General features: G+C 46.8%; 2 non-coding genes across 2 annotated transcripts; one reads left to right on the plus strand and one right to left on the minus strand.

Moving 5' to 3' along the window:
- Nucleotides 1-351: 351 nt before the first annotated feature.
- LOC130842064 (U1 spliceosomal RNA) lies at nt 352-516 on the minus strand. Its single transcript, XR_009050337.1, has one exon. It is a non-coding gene; the product is annotated as a U1 spliceosomal RNA (small nuclear RNA).
- A 1,738-nt stretch (nt 517-2,254) lies between these two features.
- On the plus strand, nt 2,255-2,326 carry TRNAQ-CUG (transfer RNA glutamine (anticodon CUG)). The gene has a single exon. It is a non-coding gene; the product is annotated as a tRNA-Gln (tRNA).
- Nucleotides 2,327-17,681: the final 15,355 nt, after the last annotated feature.

A 17,681-nucleotide genomic window follows, 5' to 3' on the forward strand; every position in this document is an offset into this window, starting at 1 on the left:
AAGAGGCAGTCACCTGGCCACACAGGTCTCCCTGAGTTTAAGACCTCTGGTGGTGGTTCTGCAGTAAAGGAATAAGCTGGTCCACTTTCTTTCCAGCAGAAAATGGGGAATGGGACTGGTCTGAAATAAAGTGTTCTTCATTGGCTGATTAGGGCCTTAATCCTCATCAACTATGATGGTTGTCAATTCAGTCTGGCCCTGGAAAGGAATACAGCATTTTTCCCCAAAACAAACTTAGAAGGGGAGTAGGAAGGTTTATCTTCCAGGAAAATGTATCTAGGAAATGCTCCCCAAGAATTTGCCCAAACTACTGAATATATTTACAGTGGTCTGTTATTAACCATTACCTGTCAGGAGAGTGTGCAAACACTGTCCCCCATTACCACAAATTGTGCCGTCGAGTTTCCTAAATTTGGAGAAATCAAAGGGCTCAGTACATCCGGAGTGCAACGGATAAGCCTTTTTTTTTTTTGGAAAACCATCTTCCTGATCATGGGATCTCCCTGGCGCCTGTACCACAACAATGCAAGATACCAATAATAGAAGAAATTGTGTGAGAGAGAACAGAGCATATATGAGAAGTCTCTATCTGCTCAATTTGTCTGTAAACCTAAAACTGTTCTAACAAGTAATGTCATAAATTTTTAAAAAAAATGTAATGATGCAACACCCTCAAATCAAAGTGTTGCTGGCATCCTATAACTGCATAGTTAATACTAGCCCTTGAGGTGCACCAACCTGGAGTCTGACCAGGCCTATGCCATCAGCCTCTGCAGCCTGGCAGTTCCCCTGGAATCTGGCTGTGGAAACATGTAGGTCAAGGTGGCCGCAGAGCTCCATATGGTGCAGAGAGAACACTGGAATGTGGTGACGGCGGGGAGAAACCATCGGAGGGCCGAGGTCGGTGAAGATCCAGGACGACTCAGATTCAGCAGCTGCCCCACCCGCGGCCACAGAGCAAAGGACAGGGAGGACAGGAACTGAGAGCTACCGGATGAGGTGGCTGCCTGAAAGATAAAAGCAGCTCAGGAGGCTTTGGTCAATTTTGAGAATGGGAAGCAGGAAAATGAGTTGAAGTACGACTCGCATGTTCCGTGGTGGCTTGAACCACCAGTCTTCCAGGTAACAGCACGCTCGCATACTGTACTCACAGAGCCGCATTACACACTCTTCTGCTGTTGCCACGGGGTGAGAACGTGCCCCCCAACCCCTCCCTCCGGTTCTGAAAACACACTCAGACTGGCCACTCAGGACACGCTGTTCTCACATGGGGCACATGAGGGCCTTGATACCAGGGAATGGGCCAGGCTGCCTGCTCCTCGCCGCCTCGGGAGCCTCCGCTCAGGTGACAGGGGACCGCCACAGCCTCTGGGGCTGCAGCCCGCCCTGTGCCCCTCTTCCCTGCGCATCCCCCTCCGCGGAATGCGAGGCTGGGACAGGCTTTCAAAAGTGGCCGACGTTCAAAACTTTAAAACTGGCCGCTGAGCCATATAAAGGTCCAGAGGCTGGAAACGTCGACGGGGAGCCCGTGGGCCGCGCTGAGCTCCGCTCCCAGGACCCAGCGGCCGCCTCAGTCTCGGGGACGCGCGTGGGCGGAGAGGGGGTGAACCCGGAAAGCGGAGGAGGAGCACGAAGGGGAGGGAGGAAAGAGCCCAGAAGAAACACTGTCAGCTGCTCACACCCGACCTCACCCCTCAGGGCGCCAGCGGCCTGGGTGCTCGCGGTGCGACGGGTGGGGCCGCGGCCGCTTCGGCTCCCATCCGGTTCCCAACAGAGAGAGGACGCGCCGTCCCCCGACGAAGCCGGCAGCGCCCCGCGCTTCTACCCTTGCACCTGGGTCCCAGGGAGGGGACACCCCAAGAAGTGCCTAGCCCTGTCCTGAGGACGTTCAGAGCTCCCAGGGCAGCGGCTAGAGGACAACTGCAAAGAAGGGGAAAGGAAGTTTGTGGGTTTTTTGGCGTTTGGGTTTTTTTTTCTGGCGGGAATTTTACCTCAGGGCAGAAAACTCTAGAAATGCCGGCAGAGCAGGCGCATTTGGGGGAGGCCGCCAAGCCGTCCCCTGTCGCTCCTCCCGAATGGACTTCGTGTCTTTCCACGACGTACAAACCTGAGGGCAGGCGAGTCAGGCGCCTCCTGGCGTCGCGGAGGAAGCGGGCTCGGGGCGGGGGGACGAGAGCGCCCGGCGGGAGGCGGGTGCTGGGCCCGCGGGGCTGCGCGAGGCCTGGCTCCGCGGCGGGAGGGGCGGGCCTGCGGCGGTTCCATGGTGTCATGGTGAGCACTCTGGACTCTGAATCCAGCGATCCGAGTTCGAGTCTCGGTGGGACCTTTCCCTTTAGGCCGTGCCGGCGTCTTTTACTCCCGCAGCCAGAACTCAGTCTCCTGCCGAAGCCCGTGTTCCTCCGGCTCCTGTTCCTGCCACCGCAGGCACCTCGCAGCCGCGTCCCTGACCTCTGCCGGCTCCTTCTCAAGAAAACCCGCTTCTCCGACCTGCGCGGTCCACATGGGCAGGTGGCGCGCAGGTGGGGGACGAGCCCGGGGTGTCCCCGCTGGCCCCGGGCGGTCAGCCCGTCTCTGGCCATCGGAGGCCCGGCCCCGCCGCCAAGCGGCGCAGCGACCGAGCCAGTGCCACCCCGCCGTCGGGGACCCTGGGTCTCGGGGGTAAAAGGCAGAGGCTGCGCCGCCTGAGTCCTGCCCCGCGAGGGGGCGTCACACCGCAGGCGTAACTGCGCGCTTGTCCCTGTGAGTCAGGGGTCGCTGTGGGGGCTGTGATGTCGCTGGTCAGACAGGGTGACAGCCTCTTATGGTTCCAGACCCGAATGGGTAGTGCTGTATTGAGGTGCCTATTCTATTCTGAAGTTTGATTGATCCTATTCCACTGTGTTCCGATTTTATTCAGAATTTCTAGCTCCTAAGTCTCCATTGGACACGAAAAGCCGCTGTTAGGCTGAGATTTCAATCTTGACCCCAGGAAGTCCCGTGCTTTCCTCCCAAGCTCAGCCAGAAAGAGGAGAAAGGCCAAGGATTCCAGCGTCTGGGGAGACCAGGGCTCCGTGACCCCTCTCCACCCAGGCCTTTGAGACACTTGCAGAGCTTCTCATCAAGGCTAGCCTGTAGCGAATATACTTTGTTTCGTTAGATTTGGGTGGAAACCAGATTTATTTTTTTATCATTATAAACTTAAATTCCTTTTTCAAATGTTGCCTCTGGATATGGAAAACACCATGTAACAAATAAACCTTTTGTGCAAGGCCTTCTGTGGAACAGCCACATGGATAAGAACTAGCCGAAGAGAGTATAAAACATAATAATTTATGTGTACCCCAGAACAGTGACAAAATTTTAACACCTGCTTTCGTCAATTGTGTTATGATTGGCATTGTTGGGTATTTCTTTATTCTTTTGTCAATATAGTGTGGGAAAAAGCAAAGGAGGCGGTATAAGATATTGTATTTCTATTACTCCCAGTGCCCTTAAAAACAAAACTAGTGGTATTAGAGAAAAGAGTCTCAGTTGAAAGACAGACATTCAATCAAAGCCTGTAGTTCTGAGTTTGAATTGTGAATGTGAATATATGTGAATGCATGAACACATACAAATATGAGTATGTATTTACTAGCTCTGTCCACTGCAAAGGTCTAGAATTCAACCACTTCCATTGAGTGTCTTTAGGTTACACAATTTGATTTGGGAATAATGTTTTTCACAGAAAGGAATCAGAGATTTTGAGAGATATGACTGAGTCCCGGTCAGGGGCAGATGAGACAGAAGCACCTTGTCATAGTGATATCTACAAAGGTCTCAAAGACTATTAAAATCTTATGAAAAGGAGAAAGGAGCCAGCTTAAAGGCACATTCACTGCTGAAAGAGAGGATCATTAGTGTATCAGTAAGGACTCTGTTGCAATGAATTGAAATACTTCAATGTGTTTGAAACTTTGATTTCATATTAGCACAGGGGGAAAAAAAAGAAATAAAAGAAACTAGTTGGTGACCATGGAGGATGCTTGGGGAATTGCTCATTAAGCTGCAGTTTTCTTTACAGAGGGAACCACTAAGTAACTACACAGTATTTAGTACTAAGGGGAAGTTTTTTTTTATGCAAGTGTACCAGCTAGATAACACATGGCCATGGAATATCACCATTTTGCTCCACATAACTAGTTAACGGATCTAGGCCTTGAACTCCAAGGGCTGCTAACATTATTTGAGGAAACACACAGGAGTTGATGTGCCTCCTGATCAGAGAGCACACACCACTTCTGAGGTGCCCTTGCCAGGATACCAAACACAATCTCCTCTGCCTCTGTATCTACTGTGTCCAAAATAGGGGCCACTAGACACATATGGCTATTGAATACCTAGAATGTGGCTAGGACGACTAAGGAACTGGCTTTTAATTATATTTAATTTATAATTTATGTGAATGTAAACTTAAAGGCTGAAGATATGCACAACATTTTTCTATTAAACACAACTTTAAAGCTTTGGTGGAATTATGTTTCCCTTAATGTGCAGCATTAATTAGCTGTGTAGAAGATAATATTTGTATTATTGTGTGCTTATACTTTTCAGTTTTCAAAGTGGTTACTTGGAAAATTGAAATTACATATGTGGTTTGCAATTTCATTATATTCCAGCACTGCTTTAGATTCTACCACCAAAAAGAAAGTATGGAGGACGGAAGAATTTATTAAAGTACACCCAGTTATACAATTTACATTGTGTGAATGCTACAGAACTAACAACTCCATTTCTTCAACAAATGAATGATTTAAGAAAGGAAAAGAAAAGGACAGCAAGAGACCAAGAGAGCTAGAGCAAGAGTGAGAGGGAAGGAAGCAAGGAAAGAAGGGGGGGAGGGACAACGGGAGGGAGGAAGGAAGAGGCAGGGGAAGAAAGGAAGGGAGGGAGGGAGGAAGAAACCCAGAGTAAATATGTGTGTAAAGACTTCAACACATATCCTACTAATTACAGTTTGTGCATTTTCTTTGGGTCCCAAGAAAGAATAACTTAAAAACAATAATGGGAAATTTGAGCACTCTTTTATGACATTAAAGATGCTGAATTAATTTATGAACAATTATAATGCTATGATGAGAATACTTTCAAAAAGAGTCCTCATTTACGGAAACATACTGGCAAAATGACAGACGAAATATGATATCTGAGATTTGCTTCACAGAATATAGGGAAAGGTAAGTGGGTGGCTTGTAGTAAAACAAGGGCAGCCATAAGCTGATATTTGTTGGTCGTGGCTAACAAAGATGGGGATGTTCTTATATAATTCTATTTTGTGTACTATTGAAAACCTGCATTTGAAAAAGAATGATAGGAGAGCACAGGTCCACCTAGGATAATGGCAGCAGGAACTCTCCACGTGCATTTCAGAGGGCTAGGGACTAACAGAGAGAGTCAAGGACAGCAGTCATAACCCTGCCCCAACCAAGGGCCAGAGGACACCGTGGACTCCAGTTGGTTTGTATTTAGCCTGGTGTGGGAGCCACACAGAAGTAGAGGAACCGGCAAAGACTCTGCACATAGAGGAGCACAAAGATAATTGACACACATCAGGGATCGATAAGGGCTGGTAAAATTTTAGAGAAAGCATCATAGAATAAGATATTCATACACTCTCAAAGCACCACTAATCAAATTACTGATTATAGACAGCAAACATGTCTTTCCAATGAATGGATCTCATGAAGCCCTGCACAACAGTGCCCAATGCTAAAATGACAATAGTGGTGACAGGCAAAGTGGACACTCTCAGCCTCCAAAGGGGCTGCGCTAGGAAGCACACAGCATGCACTAGGTGGTGTTCTAGGCAAAAAGGTTTCCCCTGAATTTAATCACGAGGAAATGATCAGACAATGGCAAACTGTAGGCCTTTGAGCCAGACAACTGACCTGTCCTCTGCAAACAAGTCAATGCCACCACCATTGAAGACAGCTACCAAAAGGTGAGGAGAGGCTTGAGGTTCCCAAGGGCTAGAGAAATATAGCAGCACAATCTTTTTAGGCCTTTGGAACCCAAAACATCTCTTCTCCTTTTTGTGGTCTTAGTTGTGGAGACATTGACTGTTTGAAGAAAGACTGGCCAGCTGTCTTGCTCGGTGGCCTAAATTCTGCAGTTGTCTGATCACTACCTTGTAAGGAAACTCAGGCTAAACATTTTCAGCAAGAACACTGCATAGTTAATGCCATCTACTCCTGGTCCAGTCCATCTAGTGGCAAAGAATGACCAGGTTGACATGTTGCCTTCTTCCAGTTGCTCCTGATGCTGGTGAGTGGAGGAGGCGTATTGAGAGGAACAAGAGTTAAGGTCTCTCCAAACTGTGTGTCCATCAAAGCATTGGTCTCCTTATTGACTGATCACACTTGGAGGCTGATGGCTGGGATTTCTTCCATCAAATCTGTCTTTTGGAGTGTGGAAAGTGGTTGTTGGTTGGGATGTCGATTCTCAGGAAAGGATCCCTCCAATATTCTGTTGAGGCTTGAACTTGACTTGCTGTTGTAGATTTTTTTCATCAAATGGAAAAGGTGCATTTTATAATATGGATTCATCCAAACTGGGAATATCTTTTCTTAGTTCCTAGGGAAACTGGTATCTGCAAAAGACAGAGGGAGAGAGAGAGATGAAACGGGAGTTTTCCTAGGTCCTGCTGATTCCTGAGCCTGGAGGGATGGCTACATAATGACAGAGGCCCGGGCAGGCTGAGCTCCTGTTGACAGGAGGAGCTGAACGGGGAGCCACAGGCTGGCTGAAGGGGAAAGTGAGATGCATAAGTTAGCAGAAATAGCTCCTGAAATTTTCATCCAGCCTGTGGAGCAGAATCTAGGGACCCCTGTCCTCACCGCACCAGTGCTTGGTCATATTGCAGCTCAAGCTGCTGCAGAGCCTTAGCCAGCTTCCTACCACCCAATCCGCAGCAGCCACTTTACTCTTGAACCCCTTCATCTGAATCGAATGATGACATTCTCACATGTACCAGGGATGGATGTACTTAGCATCCCTCGTACACATTCAGAAACGGACTGCTATGGGAGCAGAGATGCTTGCTGGAGAAATACACTCTCTTCTACCTCTACATCCCTGCCTTCTGAGGAGGAGGGACCGGCTACAGGGAGAGCCCTGCAATATGAGAGCCAACAGGGACCTCAGAAGGTATCCAAGTCCAGTTCCACCTTTTACAGATGAGGAGCTCTGGTGCCAAGGAACTAAGGACTAACTAAAACCACGTGGCCTGTGGTTGCCAACCCTGGTCTAGGACCCAGGCCACAGGCCCTTTCCATACACTTGGGGGAACAGAGAGGAGAGGCTCCCATGTGGAGGTGTCAGCAATTAATAGAGGCTGTTTGGTCACCCTCCTGGACAGGGATCAGGCTCTACAGAGAAATCCTGCTCCAGAGGGGCTGAGGAAACAATGGAAACAGGGAGAACTCAAAATGAAATTAGCAAAATGAGAGCAGGGAGTGTAACGGCGGCCCAACCCCTTTGCATCCCATGGACACCAACAGTCTATGAAGGTGATTTCATGCTGGATCCCCCGAGAGCATTGCTAGAAACGTTCTCAACCTCTAGACAAACACAACTCTGAAGTGAAAGGGAAAAAGCATTAGTTTTAGTTATACTAGATTCTCATCACTGTTTTCTCTAACTTTGCCCAAAGAAAGAGTCTCTCCTAGTATTTTACACTAGTGTATAGATGGGCATGAAAAAGGATACACACAGGAGAATGAGGCCTAAGATTCATTATGGGGCTTTTGCATAAAGAAAGAATTTAATTAAAAAACGCATTTGTTGAATCTGCAGTTCTGAGCCAATTAGTAGGCTGTGAAATCCATTTAGTAACTAGTGAACTGCAAGTTGCATTTTAACAGTAGAAATGAAAACACTCCAGTTCATTATTGTGGTAAGGGGAGGTACTATTTTATACTGTGGGTTTCTATGTAATGTGTATTTTTTATTGTATCTTGTACTATAAAAATTGTGAAAAACATTGGATCCAAACAGAGAGATTATATATCGAACCTACGTATCCATCTTTTTTCTCTTTGCTCTGAGCTATACAAATAGTTCTGTTGACAGAAGAATGCTAATTCCCTTAATGGCTGATCTTCAGCTTTGCTATGAAGTAGCCACACGATGGACACTGCCATACTGGTTACTGATGTCCTACCAGATCCATAGTCCTTCTAATCCCTAGACGCATATTAGCAGAGCTTTTAAAAATACTGATACCCAAACCTCACCACAGAACTTTACAATCAGAATTTGAAGAGATTGGGTTAAGGCATTCAAGTTAGATCAAAACTCACCCAGTTTTCATTTTCTAATTGCATGATTGAGAACTACTCACTAGACCTACACTGTTTCATACCATTCTTTTTCTTCTCTCCATCTAGTCCACCATGGACTCCTTTTCCACTGGCCCTAAAGATTTTTTGGCCTTTCTCCGACACTCCCATATACATAACTTGCCTTCTCAATTAGATTTGTCTGAAGCAATGATTATCTTATATTCTTCTGTATCTAACTGGGTCTTCATACATCTGGCCCAAAGGTAATTCACTCCAATGCTCTCCTCCATTCCCTGGTCTCAGATTCCAACTCAGTTCATTTTTCTGGATTCTTACTGAACATGTAGAAGCAGTCATTTGGAAAAAGGGAGAGGTCTGAATGCCTATGCACCTCATGTCTATGCATTTTGAAAACCTGGCCTCTGCATCTCCTTTTGGCCACTGTCCCTTTAGTGTGCCATCTACTGTCCTCCATCTACTGTCCTCCAACTACTGCCAGCTCCAGTGGGTCCCTGGAAGCCCCATGCACATCAGCACAGAACTGCCCACCTGGAGCCGAGGAGAGCCCTGACTCCAGGCCAGTCCAGGACTCCCACCTATGACCCAGGTTCTTATTTAGTTTTTATAATCAGGGCTCTTTTCCTCAGTTTCAGCATTTCTTATTCAGGTGGAGAAGTTGAGGGTTAAGGGCTGTCCGAGGTTGGGTCCTCCAAAACCCAACCCACATGCAAGTAATTCATTCAGTCGCGATCCTGGAAGGAAGAGGCAGTGGATTTGGGGGGGATGGGCAAGGAAAGGAAGCTGAAGAAACCAAGAGAATATGTGGTATCAGGCGAAGCAGCATGTCTTCAGTGTCTTAAATGATGCTCTTCTGATGGAGGACCATGGATCTGAGCCTCCCTATGGCTGAAAGGAACGGTCAGAGGGAATATCAGGAGAGCAGTTACAGAGACTGAACAGGGTTCAGAGTGCAAACAGGAGAAGGAGATGGAAGGGCCTGGCAGGGAGGCAGCCCCCATGGGAAACAGAGCAAAGACCAGACGAGGTAGCATCAGCTGTTGAGGGAACAAAGGAGGAAGAGGAAAATTAGTGTGAGACTGAGCTGTAACCTTAGATGAAGAGTAAAAGTCAGGAGTGCATGGAAGAGCCTCAGGTGTGCTTACCTCTGTACCCTAAGCTTGAAGGCCAGGGAATCTGCATGCTAGTCTCCACGTGCTGAACAGCAGTTTTCTTCTGATAATCTTCTGTTTCAGGACACTTAAGGCATGAATCTTGCTGCAGACCAGACACTCATGCTTGCTGGCAGCTGAGCCCTCACCCTCCAGCTTGGGAGGGGTCTTCATTCCGATGGAGGCATCCAAACCCAGCTCTGACATAAAACCACAGACAACAGGATCCATTGTTACTCATGACCTTCCTATGACTTATTCCCCCACCCAAGAGGGACAGCAAGTAAGGAAAGTGTCCAGGAATAAGAAAGGCCACCTGAAAGGCCATGGTCAGGTGAAGCCAATGGCGACATGAGTATTTTCTTTTTTCTCGATATTCCTTACACTACCCATAAATGGTAAGACTGCCAGTAGGCAAACATGCTCCCAAATAATAAAAAAAATGTCAAGAAAAATAGAATTGATAAAAAGTTCCTAGCTAGAAAAGGTAAAGGCAAGGAAATCATTCCAGATACAGGTTGTACTCTCTGGAGGAAAGAGAGTGTAGAGATCAGGCAAAGTCACAGTTGAAGGAAAACCTTGAGATAGAAGAGAATGCAGGAAGTCTCAAACTGGAAAATTTAAAAATATACATCAATATATATTTCACATATATATGCACACATACTATGTGTAATATTTATACATAGTCAATCTAAATAAGGCATGGAAGATATGATACAATGCAACAACACTCACAAGTGTGTGTGTATAAAGGAACGAATGCATGAGGGTGATGCGATATCGACTGCATCATTTTGACGGCCTCCTAATGAGCTGAGTTTGAAAAAGCAAGGAGGAAAATAAGAAGAATGAAAAAATGAAGCTCTGGTGGGAAACATGAACTGTTATATATGGGGGGGCAGGGATCCCAGGGTGGAGGAGTATGAACATAAAGTCCACAAAGATTATCCTTTGCTGCAAAGTCTGATGCAAAGCCTGGATTTATGCTGAGTCCTCTGTGGAAATTGAGTAGGAGACAGTGACTGAGCCAGCGGGGTTAGGTCTTGGCTGGAAATGTGGGAAGCCAAGGACAAGAAAAGGAGAGACTAGAGGGAAGAGGAGACAACTAAATACCACAAGACCTACTGGCATGTGGCAGGGCTGTGCATCCCTGCACTCCCTGAGCACCTTCTATGAGACTCTCCCTGGTGCCACAGGGGCGCTCCTTTTTATCTCACCCCCACCGAGGATGTGGGGCTCTCCTCATTTCTCAGATGAGGCCATCACCTGAGGGATAAGCCCCACGCAGCCCCAGGCTCCGGTGCAGATGTGGAGAGAGGTGGAGGGTAAGGATACATTCGTCCCGGGTGAAATGGATGTGAGGGTTTCAAAGCTCTTTTAAGACAATCTGAGCAGTGGTGGATCCTGGGGAAAAGAAAACTGAGGACACGGCCACGGAGCTGAGTGAAGAGGGTGAATCACAGGGAGTGTCGTCAAAGAGACTGATCAGTGCACTTCAAGGATGAGGGTGGCCCTTTATTTTAAAAAGAGAGGAAAACAAGAGGAAAATAACCTGGATATGAAAAGCAAACAGGAGACTGAGTTGTGGGGCCCTGTTTACATTGCTACAGAATGTTACTAATACACTGTTACTGAGAGCATCTAGCAGGGAAAAGTTGGCTTGAGCATAGATGTTGAAGGGAGAGAAAAATATTGGCCAACATGCCTTTCTGAAAAAGCAAAGGTAGATGGGGTCCAGAGAAAATGGAGATCATAAAAACTATGCTACCGCAGGAGAAACAATGCATGTGCAATCATTTACTAAGTGTTAAGCACCAGAAAGACCTAATGGTTAGGGATTATATATTCATAGTAATTCTGAAGCCATTTTTACTGAATCATGCACTCTAGACATTACGTTGCTTAATATTCTCAACAACCATGGAATGAAGATAGAATTCTTCAAGAGTTCAGATGAGAGATGTGAGATGGAGACACCAGTTAAACACCAGGCATTTGCAAACCCAGGACCTGAGGCAGAGCTGGTCCTAAATCCCAGGTTCTTGCTCACTCACTCTGTTAGAGCATCACAGATTTCAACTTGACCTACAGCAGGTGTGGAAGAGGCCCCATTGCCTCCTCCACCCACAACCCTCTGATGACTAGAGCTTCTAATCCTTGTTTTTTTCTTACCTAGGAAGAGTGGTCCCTGGTTTACATAATCAGTGTCGGTGTTAAAGCCCCCGATGGTGAAGGAAAGACTGAGCGAGGCTTTGCTGTCACCACAATCGAAATCCTGGTCCAGCCGTACTTGCAGATAATTGGTATCCTGGGTGCTTTTCTGCAACTGTGCTTGTGAAGTTTGCACCTCTGACCCTTGGAAATTCACAGGCCCTCGGTGACAGTCCTCCCATGTGTCACCTGCAAGGGAAAGAGTGTGCAGTAGGACCAATCCAAGTTTTCCTTTGCTAATCCCTCCCAGAATGGATGTGCCTTCCTATCAGTGAGACCATCCAGTGACCCAACAATAAAGGCAGAAATCGTGTCCATGAAGGAGAGGTCATGTTTCTGGCTGGGCAGATGCTGGGATGGCAGTTGCTAGGCTGCAGTATCCTTGAAATGAAAAATTACCCACTTGAGTCTAGAGGGTTTTGGATGGCAGATGTGGTCCCATCTGTTACTAAATTATTACTAAACTTAATCCTGTAGCTTACAGACAAAGCTCTAGGCAGGCCTCAAGGCATGGAGGAGAAAGAGTTGTTGATATCTACCCACAAGAATAAAAGAACAGGGGAAGAAGTATGGCCTAAAGGCTTCAGGTACCACTAGAAAAGTGAGTTGGGTAACGACAGTATATGAACCAAGTTAAGAGAATGCTTCACAGTTCTGGAACCTTTTAACTTCCTTACTTGTAATTTTTGTCTACCTTTCCACTCACCCATACATATATATATTCTATTGCCACATGGGGCAGAGTGGGCGTGGATAGTATCAGCAGATAGAAGCAGTTGTAGCAGAGGCCCGAATCCCTTATTGGAAGCTTAGGTGCAGAAGGGCTACAGAATCAGAGTGTTTGCTTCTTTAGGGACAATGTAACACAATGCACAATCCTTATATTACACACCCCTCCAGTGGGGTCTGGGCAGTGCCCCTAAGCAAATGTGTTGCTATTTCTCCTGTGAAATGAATACATATTCTCAGAACGTGGGCTAAGCAAAGATATCAAGTACCCTCATCCAGTCCAGGTCAGGCTCAGGTGGGGTTGTGCCCCACAGGACCTGCTCCACATTGCTGTGAGGCTCCCGTCTGGCCTCTCTCCTATACATCCGCATCCTCAACAAGGTTTGTTTAACTGTTTCTTTAAAGTGTCTCTCATGTATCTGTTACCACTGAGTCTTCCAGAGAGCATCTATGTCTGACTCTCAACAATGATTCATCCAATCTCCTTCTATTTGCTTTCTCTGATTCTGGCCTCTCCACACCGTCAAAGGTCACCTGTCTTATTACCCCCAAATCCTGTTTCATCGCACACTCCTTGGCTTATGGAAATTCATCCTCCCTTCTCTACTACACGAGCTCTGCACTCCTCACGCCTTTGTAGTCCTCCTGTCATCTGGCTCCTCTTTCTTCTGCAAAATCATTTCCCACACCTCCCTTCTAAAATCCTCCCAGACTCAGGCGGGCCCCTCCCTGACCCCAGCCCTGCACCAGGAGCCTCTTTGAGCCTCCAGGGCTTTTTTCACAAGCACTTCTCTTAGCCTGGTGTGCCCTTCATATTTCCTCCAGGCAGAGTATTTTAATCATTAATCATCAATGTTAGGACACTTCATCAGATCATATGGTAATTCACAGTTCATATGGGTCAAACCTTTTAATTTAACAAATTAGGTGGGTGAAAGATGTATCAAAACCAGGTATCCCCATTCTCCAATGTGATTTTCAATCAAGGTCTAGGATTGTTTGTTGTTGTAGTTGTAGTTTTGAAGGGTTGTTTTTTTTTCTTTTTCGGCTTTGTTGGGTCTTCATTGCTGTGCGCAGGCTTTCTCTAGTTGTGGCGAGTGGGGGCTACTCTTCCTTGTGGTGTGCAGGCTTCTCGTTGCAGTGGCTTCTCTTGTTGCGAAGCACAGGCTCTGGGTGTGAGGGCTTCAGTAGTTGCTGCGCATGGGCTCAGTAGTTGTGGTGCACGGGCTTAGTTGCTCCACAGCATCGGGATCTTCCTGGACCAGGGATTGGACCCATGTGCCCTGCATTGGCAGGTAGATTCTTAACCACTGAGCCACCTGGGAAGTCCCTAGGATTGTTTTCAGTGATCACTCCTTACCCTCTTCTGCAGACTAATGGGCTTTATTAAATTTATGCTTTGAATATTCTTTGCATTTGCATGGGAAAAAGACAAACATTTCATCAAACATCGACACTATTGCCTCATATTATTAGTTTGGCATGATGGGAAGAGGCCCTAAGAAAAGCTCACGTTGTAATTTAAAAATATAGTGTTTGCACTGTTTCCACAGGGTTTCTCCTTATACAGAGAGAGGGTGGGGCAGACGCGACCACCTGTGCCCACACCGCTGCATCACAGCTGTCCACACTCTTATATCCACACTGTTCTCAGGTTATCATCAGAACCCAGACACAGGATGGATCCGTGGATTACTTAGATGTTCCACTCATTCCTCTCAGCCCATCTGTGTGGGTGACTTGGCCTCTCCGGGGCCGTTCTGAATGAGGGCCTAGCAGGGCTGGGCCACATCACACACATCTCACTCGTGAGACCTGTGTCTGAGCATCACTCATCCTCCTCATTGAAACTCAGACCCTGACCTGGCAGATCCCCACCACAGCATCCCCTTCCAAGTCTCAGTAAAAACTAGACAGATGCTGGGGAACAGTCCACCTGCCTTCTAACAGAATCATATTCAGGCTTTTCTCATCATATGCTGGCTGGTTTAGCTGAATGATGATTGGAATCTACAAAACCTCACATGAAAATGAATCTTTGTTGCTCCATTGAATCTTTGGCCATTCATGGGTGGGTGGGTGGGGGGAATGCCAGGGCTCTGCCTTGGTTCACGGAAACATACAAGCAAGGTGAGGGTAGGGGTCTTCGTATCCTCATATCCAGATGACGGTTTTGCTAAGAGGACCAACTTAGAGGAGACAGACACTGGGGATGACCAGGGAAACAACAAATCCAAAGATGGAGTTAAGGCTGTCAACATCGCTGGAAAGGCACAGACATCCAGGGATGTTTGGGGGTATGGAAATGGGAGCATTTGGGGTAAGAAGAGACATTTCATGGGTATCAGGAAAGAAGACAGTCATCTCTGCGCACTTGCACATTTGCAACTGAGTGAGTTTGTCACACCTACCTCGGGTCCAGTGATCTAACTCAGGGCCTGACCCACAGGCTCGGCCAGGATGAAGAAGAGACACTGCTCCCTGACCCACCTGATGTCTGTGCTTAAAACTCTACCACAAGGCCTGATTCAGATCACTCTGTCTACGGAGCTTGTACACAGTGGGGAAAAATCTCAGCACCACCTGAGGCGTGGGGTACAAGGAATTCAGAGTGTACCTGGGAGTCCAGTTGGAGTTTTATCACATCGGCAAGAGAATACTCACTGCTTACATCTGGAGCATAGGGGACATCCACTTCCTCACATGAGAAGATGGCGGTGCTCCTATAAGGCCAGAAGGAGTCTGACTGACCAGGAAGCACTGAGTAAGTCAAGTGGTATTCATCCAGTGAGTCCCGTGGGACACCATTCTCTCCCATCTGTGGCAGCTCCCCGCTGAGCCTGGTGGGGGAGGGAGGACTGACGATTAACCCAAGAGGGATCAGCTATCCTAGAGTCCTATCTGGTTCTGATGGCATGTTTACGGGAGTGGTGAAGCAAGCCAAGGACCTGATCCACTAAAGATGGAGCAACTCCCTTTTGGGTGTGGGACAGAGTGTGTTTCTACAGGGGCAGGAGCTAGAAAGGACAGTAGGTGCTCAGTGCTCTGGCCAAATAACAAGCTAGTGAAGAAAGAGACTGAATTATCTCCAGATGGTACAGCCATGACTCACAACATATAGGGTCACATAACAGTGCCTTTCACCTTCTCGTTTACATTGCATTGAGTGTCACATGGAGGGGCCACGGGCATACAGCTTTTGGGGCATTCTGCTATTCCAGACATCTCATGCCACCAAGGCCTCTCTAAATATTGTAGCATTATATAATAATATTATTATCTATTCACTTTTCTTACTGTGACATACATGTCAACGTGCTAATACCAAACAGGCAGAAAAGAGCTATGCACTCACTCTCTAAACCATCCTGGAGATAACAAGTCTATGCAAGAAAATCACTCTCATTTAGTTCACCTGGGTCAACTGACTTGGGTTATGAACCTGAGAAGTTGCAAAGAAATGGAAAACAATGTAAGTACCACAATGAAAGCAGAAGACATTATGATAAAGGATAATTCATGGTTGGCAACATTGATGATACAGAATATTCAGCACTTTCTGCTTTCCCCCGGATCAGAGGTCTGCAGATGTCATCATTGTATGAACAGCCCACAAATATTCATAACTACCTGGGGGCAATAGCCTCTGGTCCTTCCAGGTCATCCTGATCACTTTGGTTTTCTGCAAATAAATTAACAGGACAATTACATGGGGCAAAACCCTTTCACAAAAGCCCAATTCGATGCCAACCTTCACACTGTCCTAACAGGCTTTGAGGGAAATATCCTAAGAGACCCCAGATAGAGCCTCATAAGAAGGCGCTGGGTTTCCTTCTTGAGCCATTGGACAAATCTGCTTGATATGACAGGTCATCAGCACAGTATCCTATGTCCTGAGTCTGTGCAAACAGCTAAACAAATCCTTTCCCTACAGATCCTGCGGAACTACCAAGCTACCTAGAGCACTGCTGTAACATTCAGGCTTTTTCTATCTGAAATGCTGTTTGTTAATGGGTTAGAAGAATTATACTTTGAGATTAGGTGGGAGTGGAATCTATACACCATCAAGTCAAAAGAATCTTCAAAGCTTCAAAGAAACAGTGGCCATTTGTCAGGTTGGGAAGTTCCAGGGCCCTGCCTTGCTTCAGAGAAACATACCAAAGATGACAGTGGGGCTTATGTTCTGGTTTCAGAAAACTCTGGACAAGATAATACAAATGAAAGGAGCTGGATTATGGGTTGACAGAAGTGAAACCAAGGAGTGGCAACTCCATAGATATAAACAAGACTGCCAACAGCCTCGGACAGGTATGGGAACTCAGGGACATTGCTCAGGAATGAAGATTAGAGCATTTCATGTGATATAAAAGATTCATTCAAAATTAGGAGGCCTGAAAGGTACTTCCTGTGCCACAATTGTAGTGGTACATGTGAGTCTGGCAGGACCACCTTGGGTCCAGTGATTTGCCACAGGGTCGTACATGACTAGCAACTGAGAAAACTTCACTGACCTGTGGAATGTCTTGTTTTAAATGCCATTGTAGTGCCTGGTTTGAACTTCAATATGTTCGTATACTGTCTATCTAAGGAGATTCATTCTCTCAAGTAGACTAACAAAGAGCATGCAGATTACCTGGAAGACCAGTTGGAATTTTATCCTCTTTAGCATGGGAGCAACCACAGGCTCCTTCCAGAGCAGACCCCACTTTCCCTTCATCAAATGCACATTTTCCATCACTGTAAGGCTGGTAGCAGTTAGCACCTTCCTGGACACTTGAAGGAGCCAAAACACATTCATCTTGGGATTCCTGGAGCACTTCCTTCTTTTCAACCTCCTGCAGCTCCACTCTGTGTCAGGTGGGAGAGGGGTGACAGAAGATTAAATGAAGAGGATCAGACACCAAGCCATCCTGGCCGGTTTTGATGGGAGGCAAAGGGAGTGGTCAGAGAAAGCAAAGGTGAAGTGGTCTTAAAGACGGAAATGACTATCCTTCTGTGTGTGCAGTGGAGTGTGGCTTCCATGGGGTGGGAGAGGGAGAGACCAGCAGATGCTAAGTGCACTGGCCACACAACCAGCCGTTGAAGGAGGAGAATGAATGCTCCCTGCACACTCTAGTCATGACCCCCAGCACACACGGAGAACTAAGACAGTGGTTCCAACTCTTTTGCATGCTTTGTATTGATCTGTACTTGCAATGTCAAAGTGATACAGCTTTTGAGGAATTACAGACTCTAGATATTCTCCCTTCAGTAACTATTTTCTCAATAT

This window comes from Hippopotamus amphibius, chromosome 1, assembly GCF_030028045.1.
Source record: "Hippopotamus amphibius kiboko isolate mHipAmp2 chromosome 1, mHipAmp2.hap2, whole genome shotgun sequence".
Taxonomy (NCBI): Eukaryota; Metazoa; Chordata; class Mammalia; order Artiodactyla; family Hippopotamidae; genus Hippopotamus; species Hippopotamus amphibius.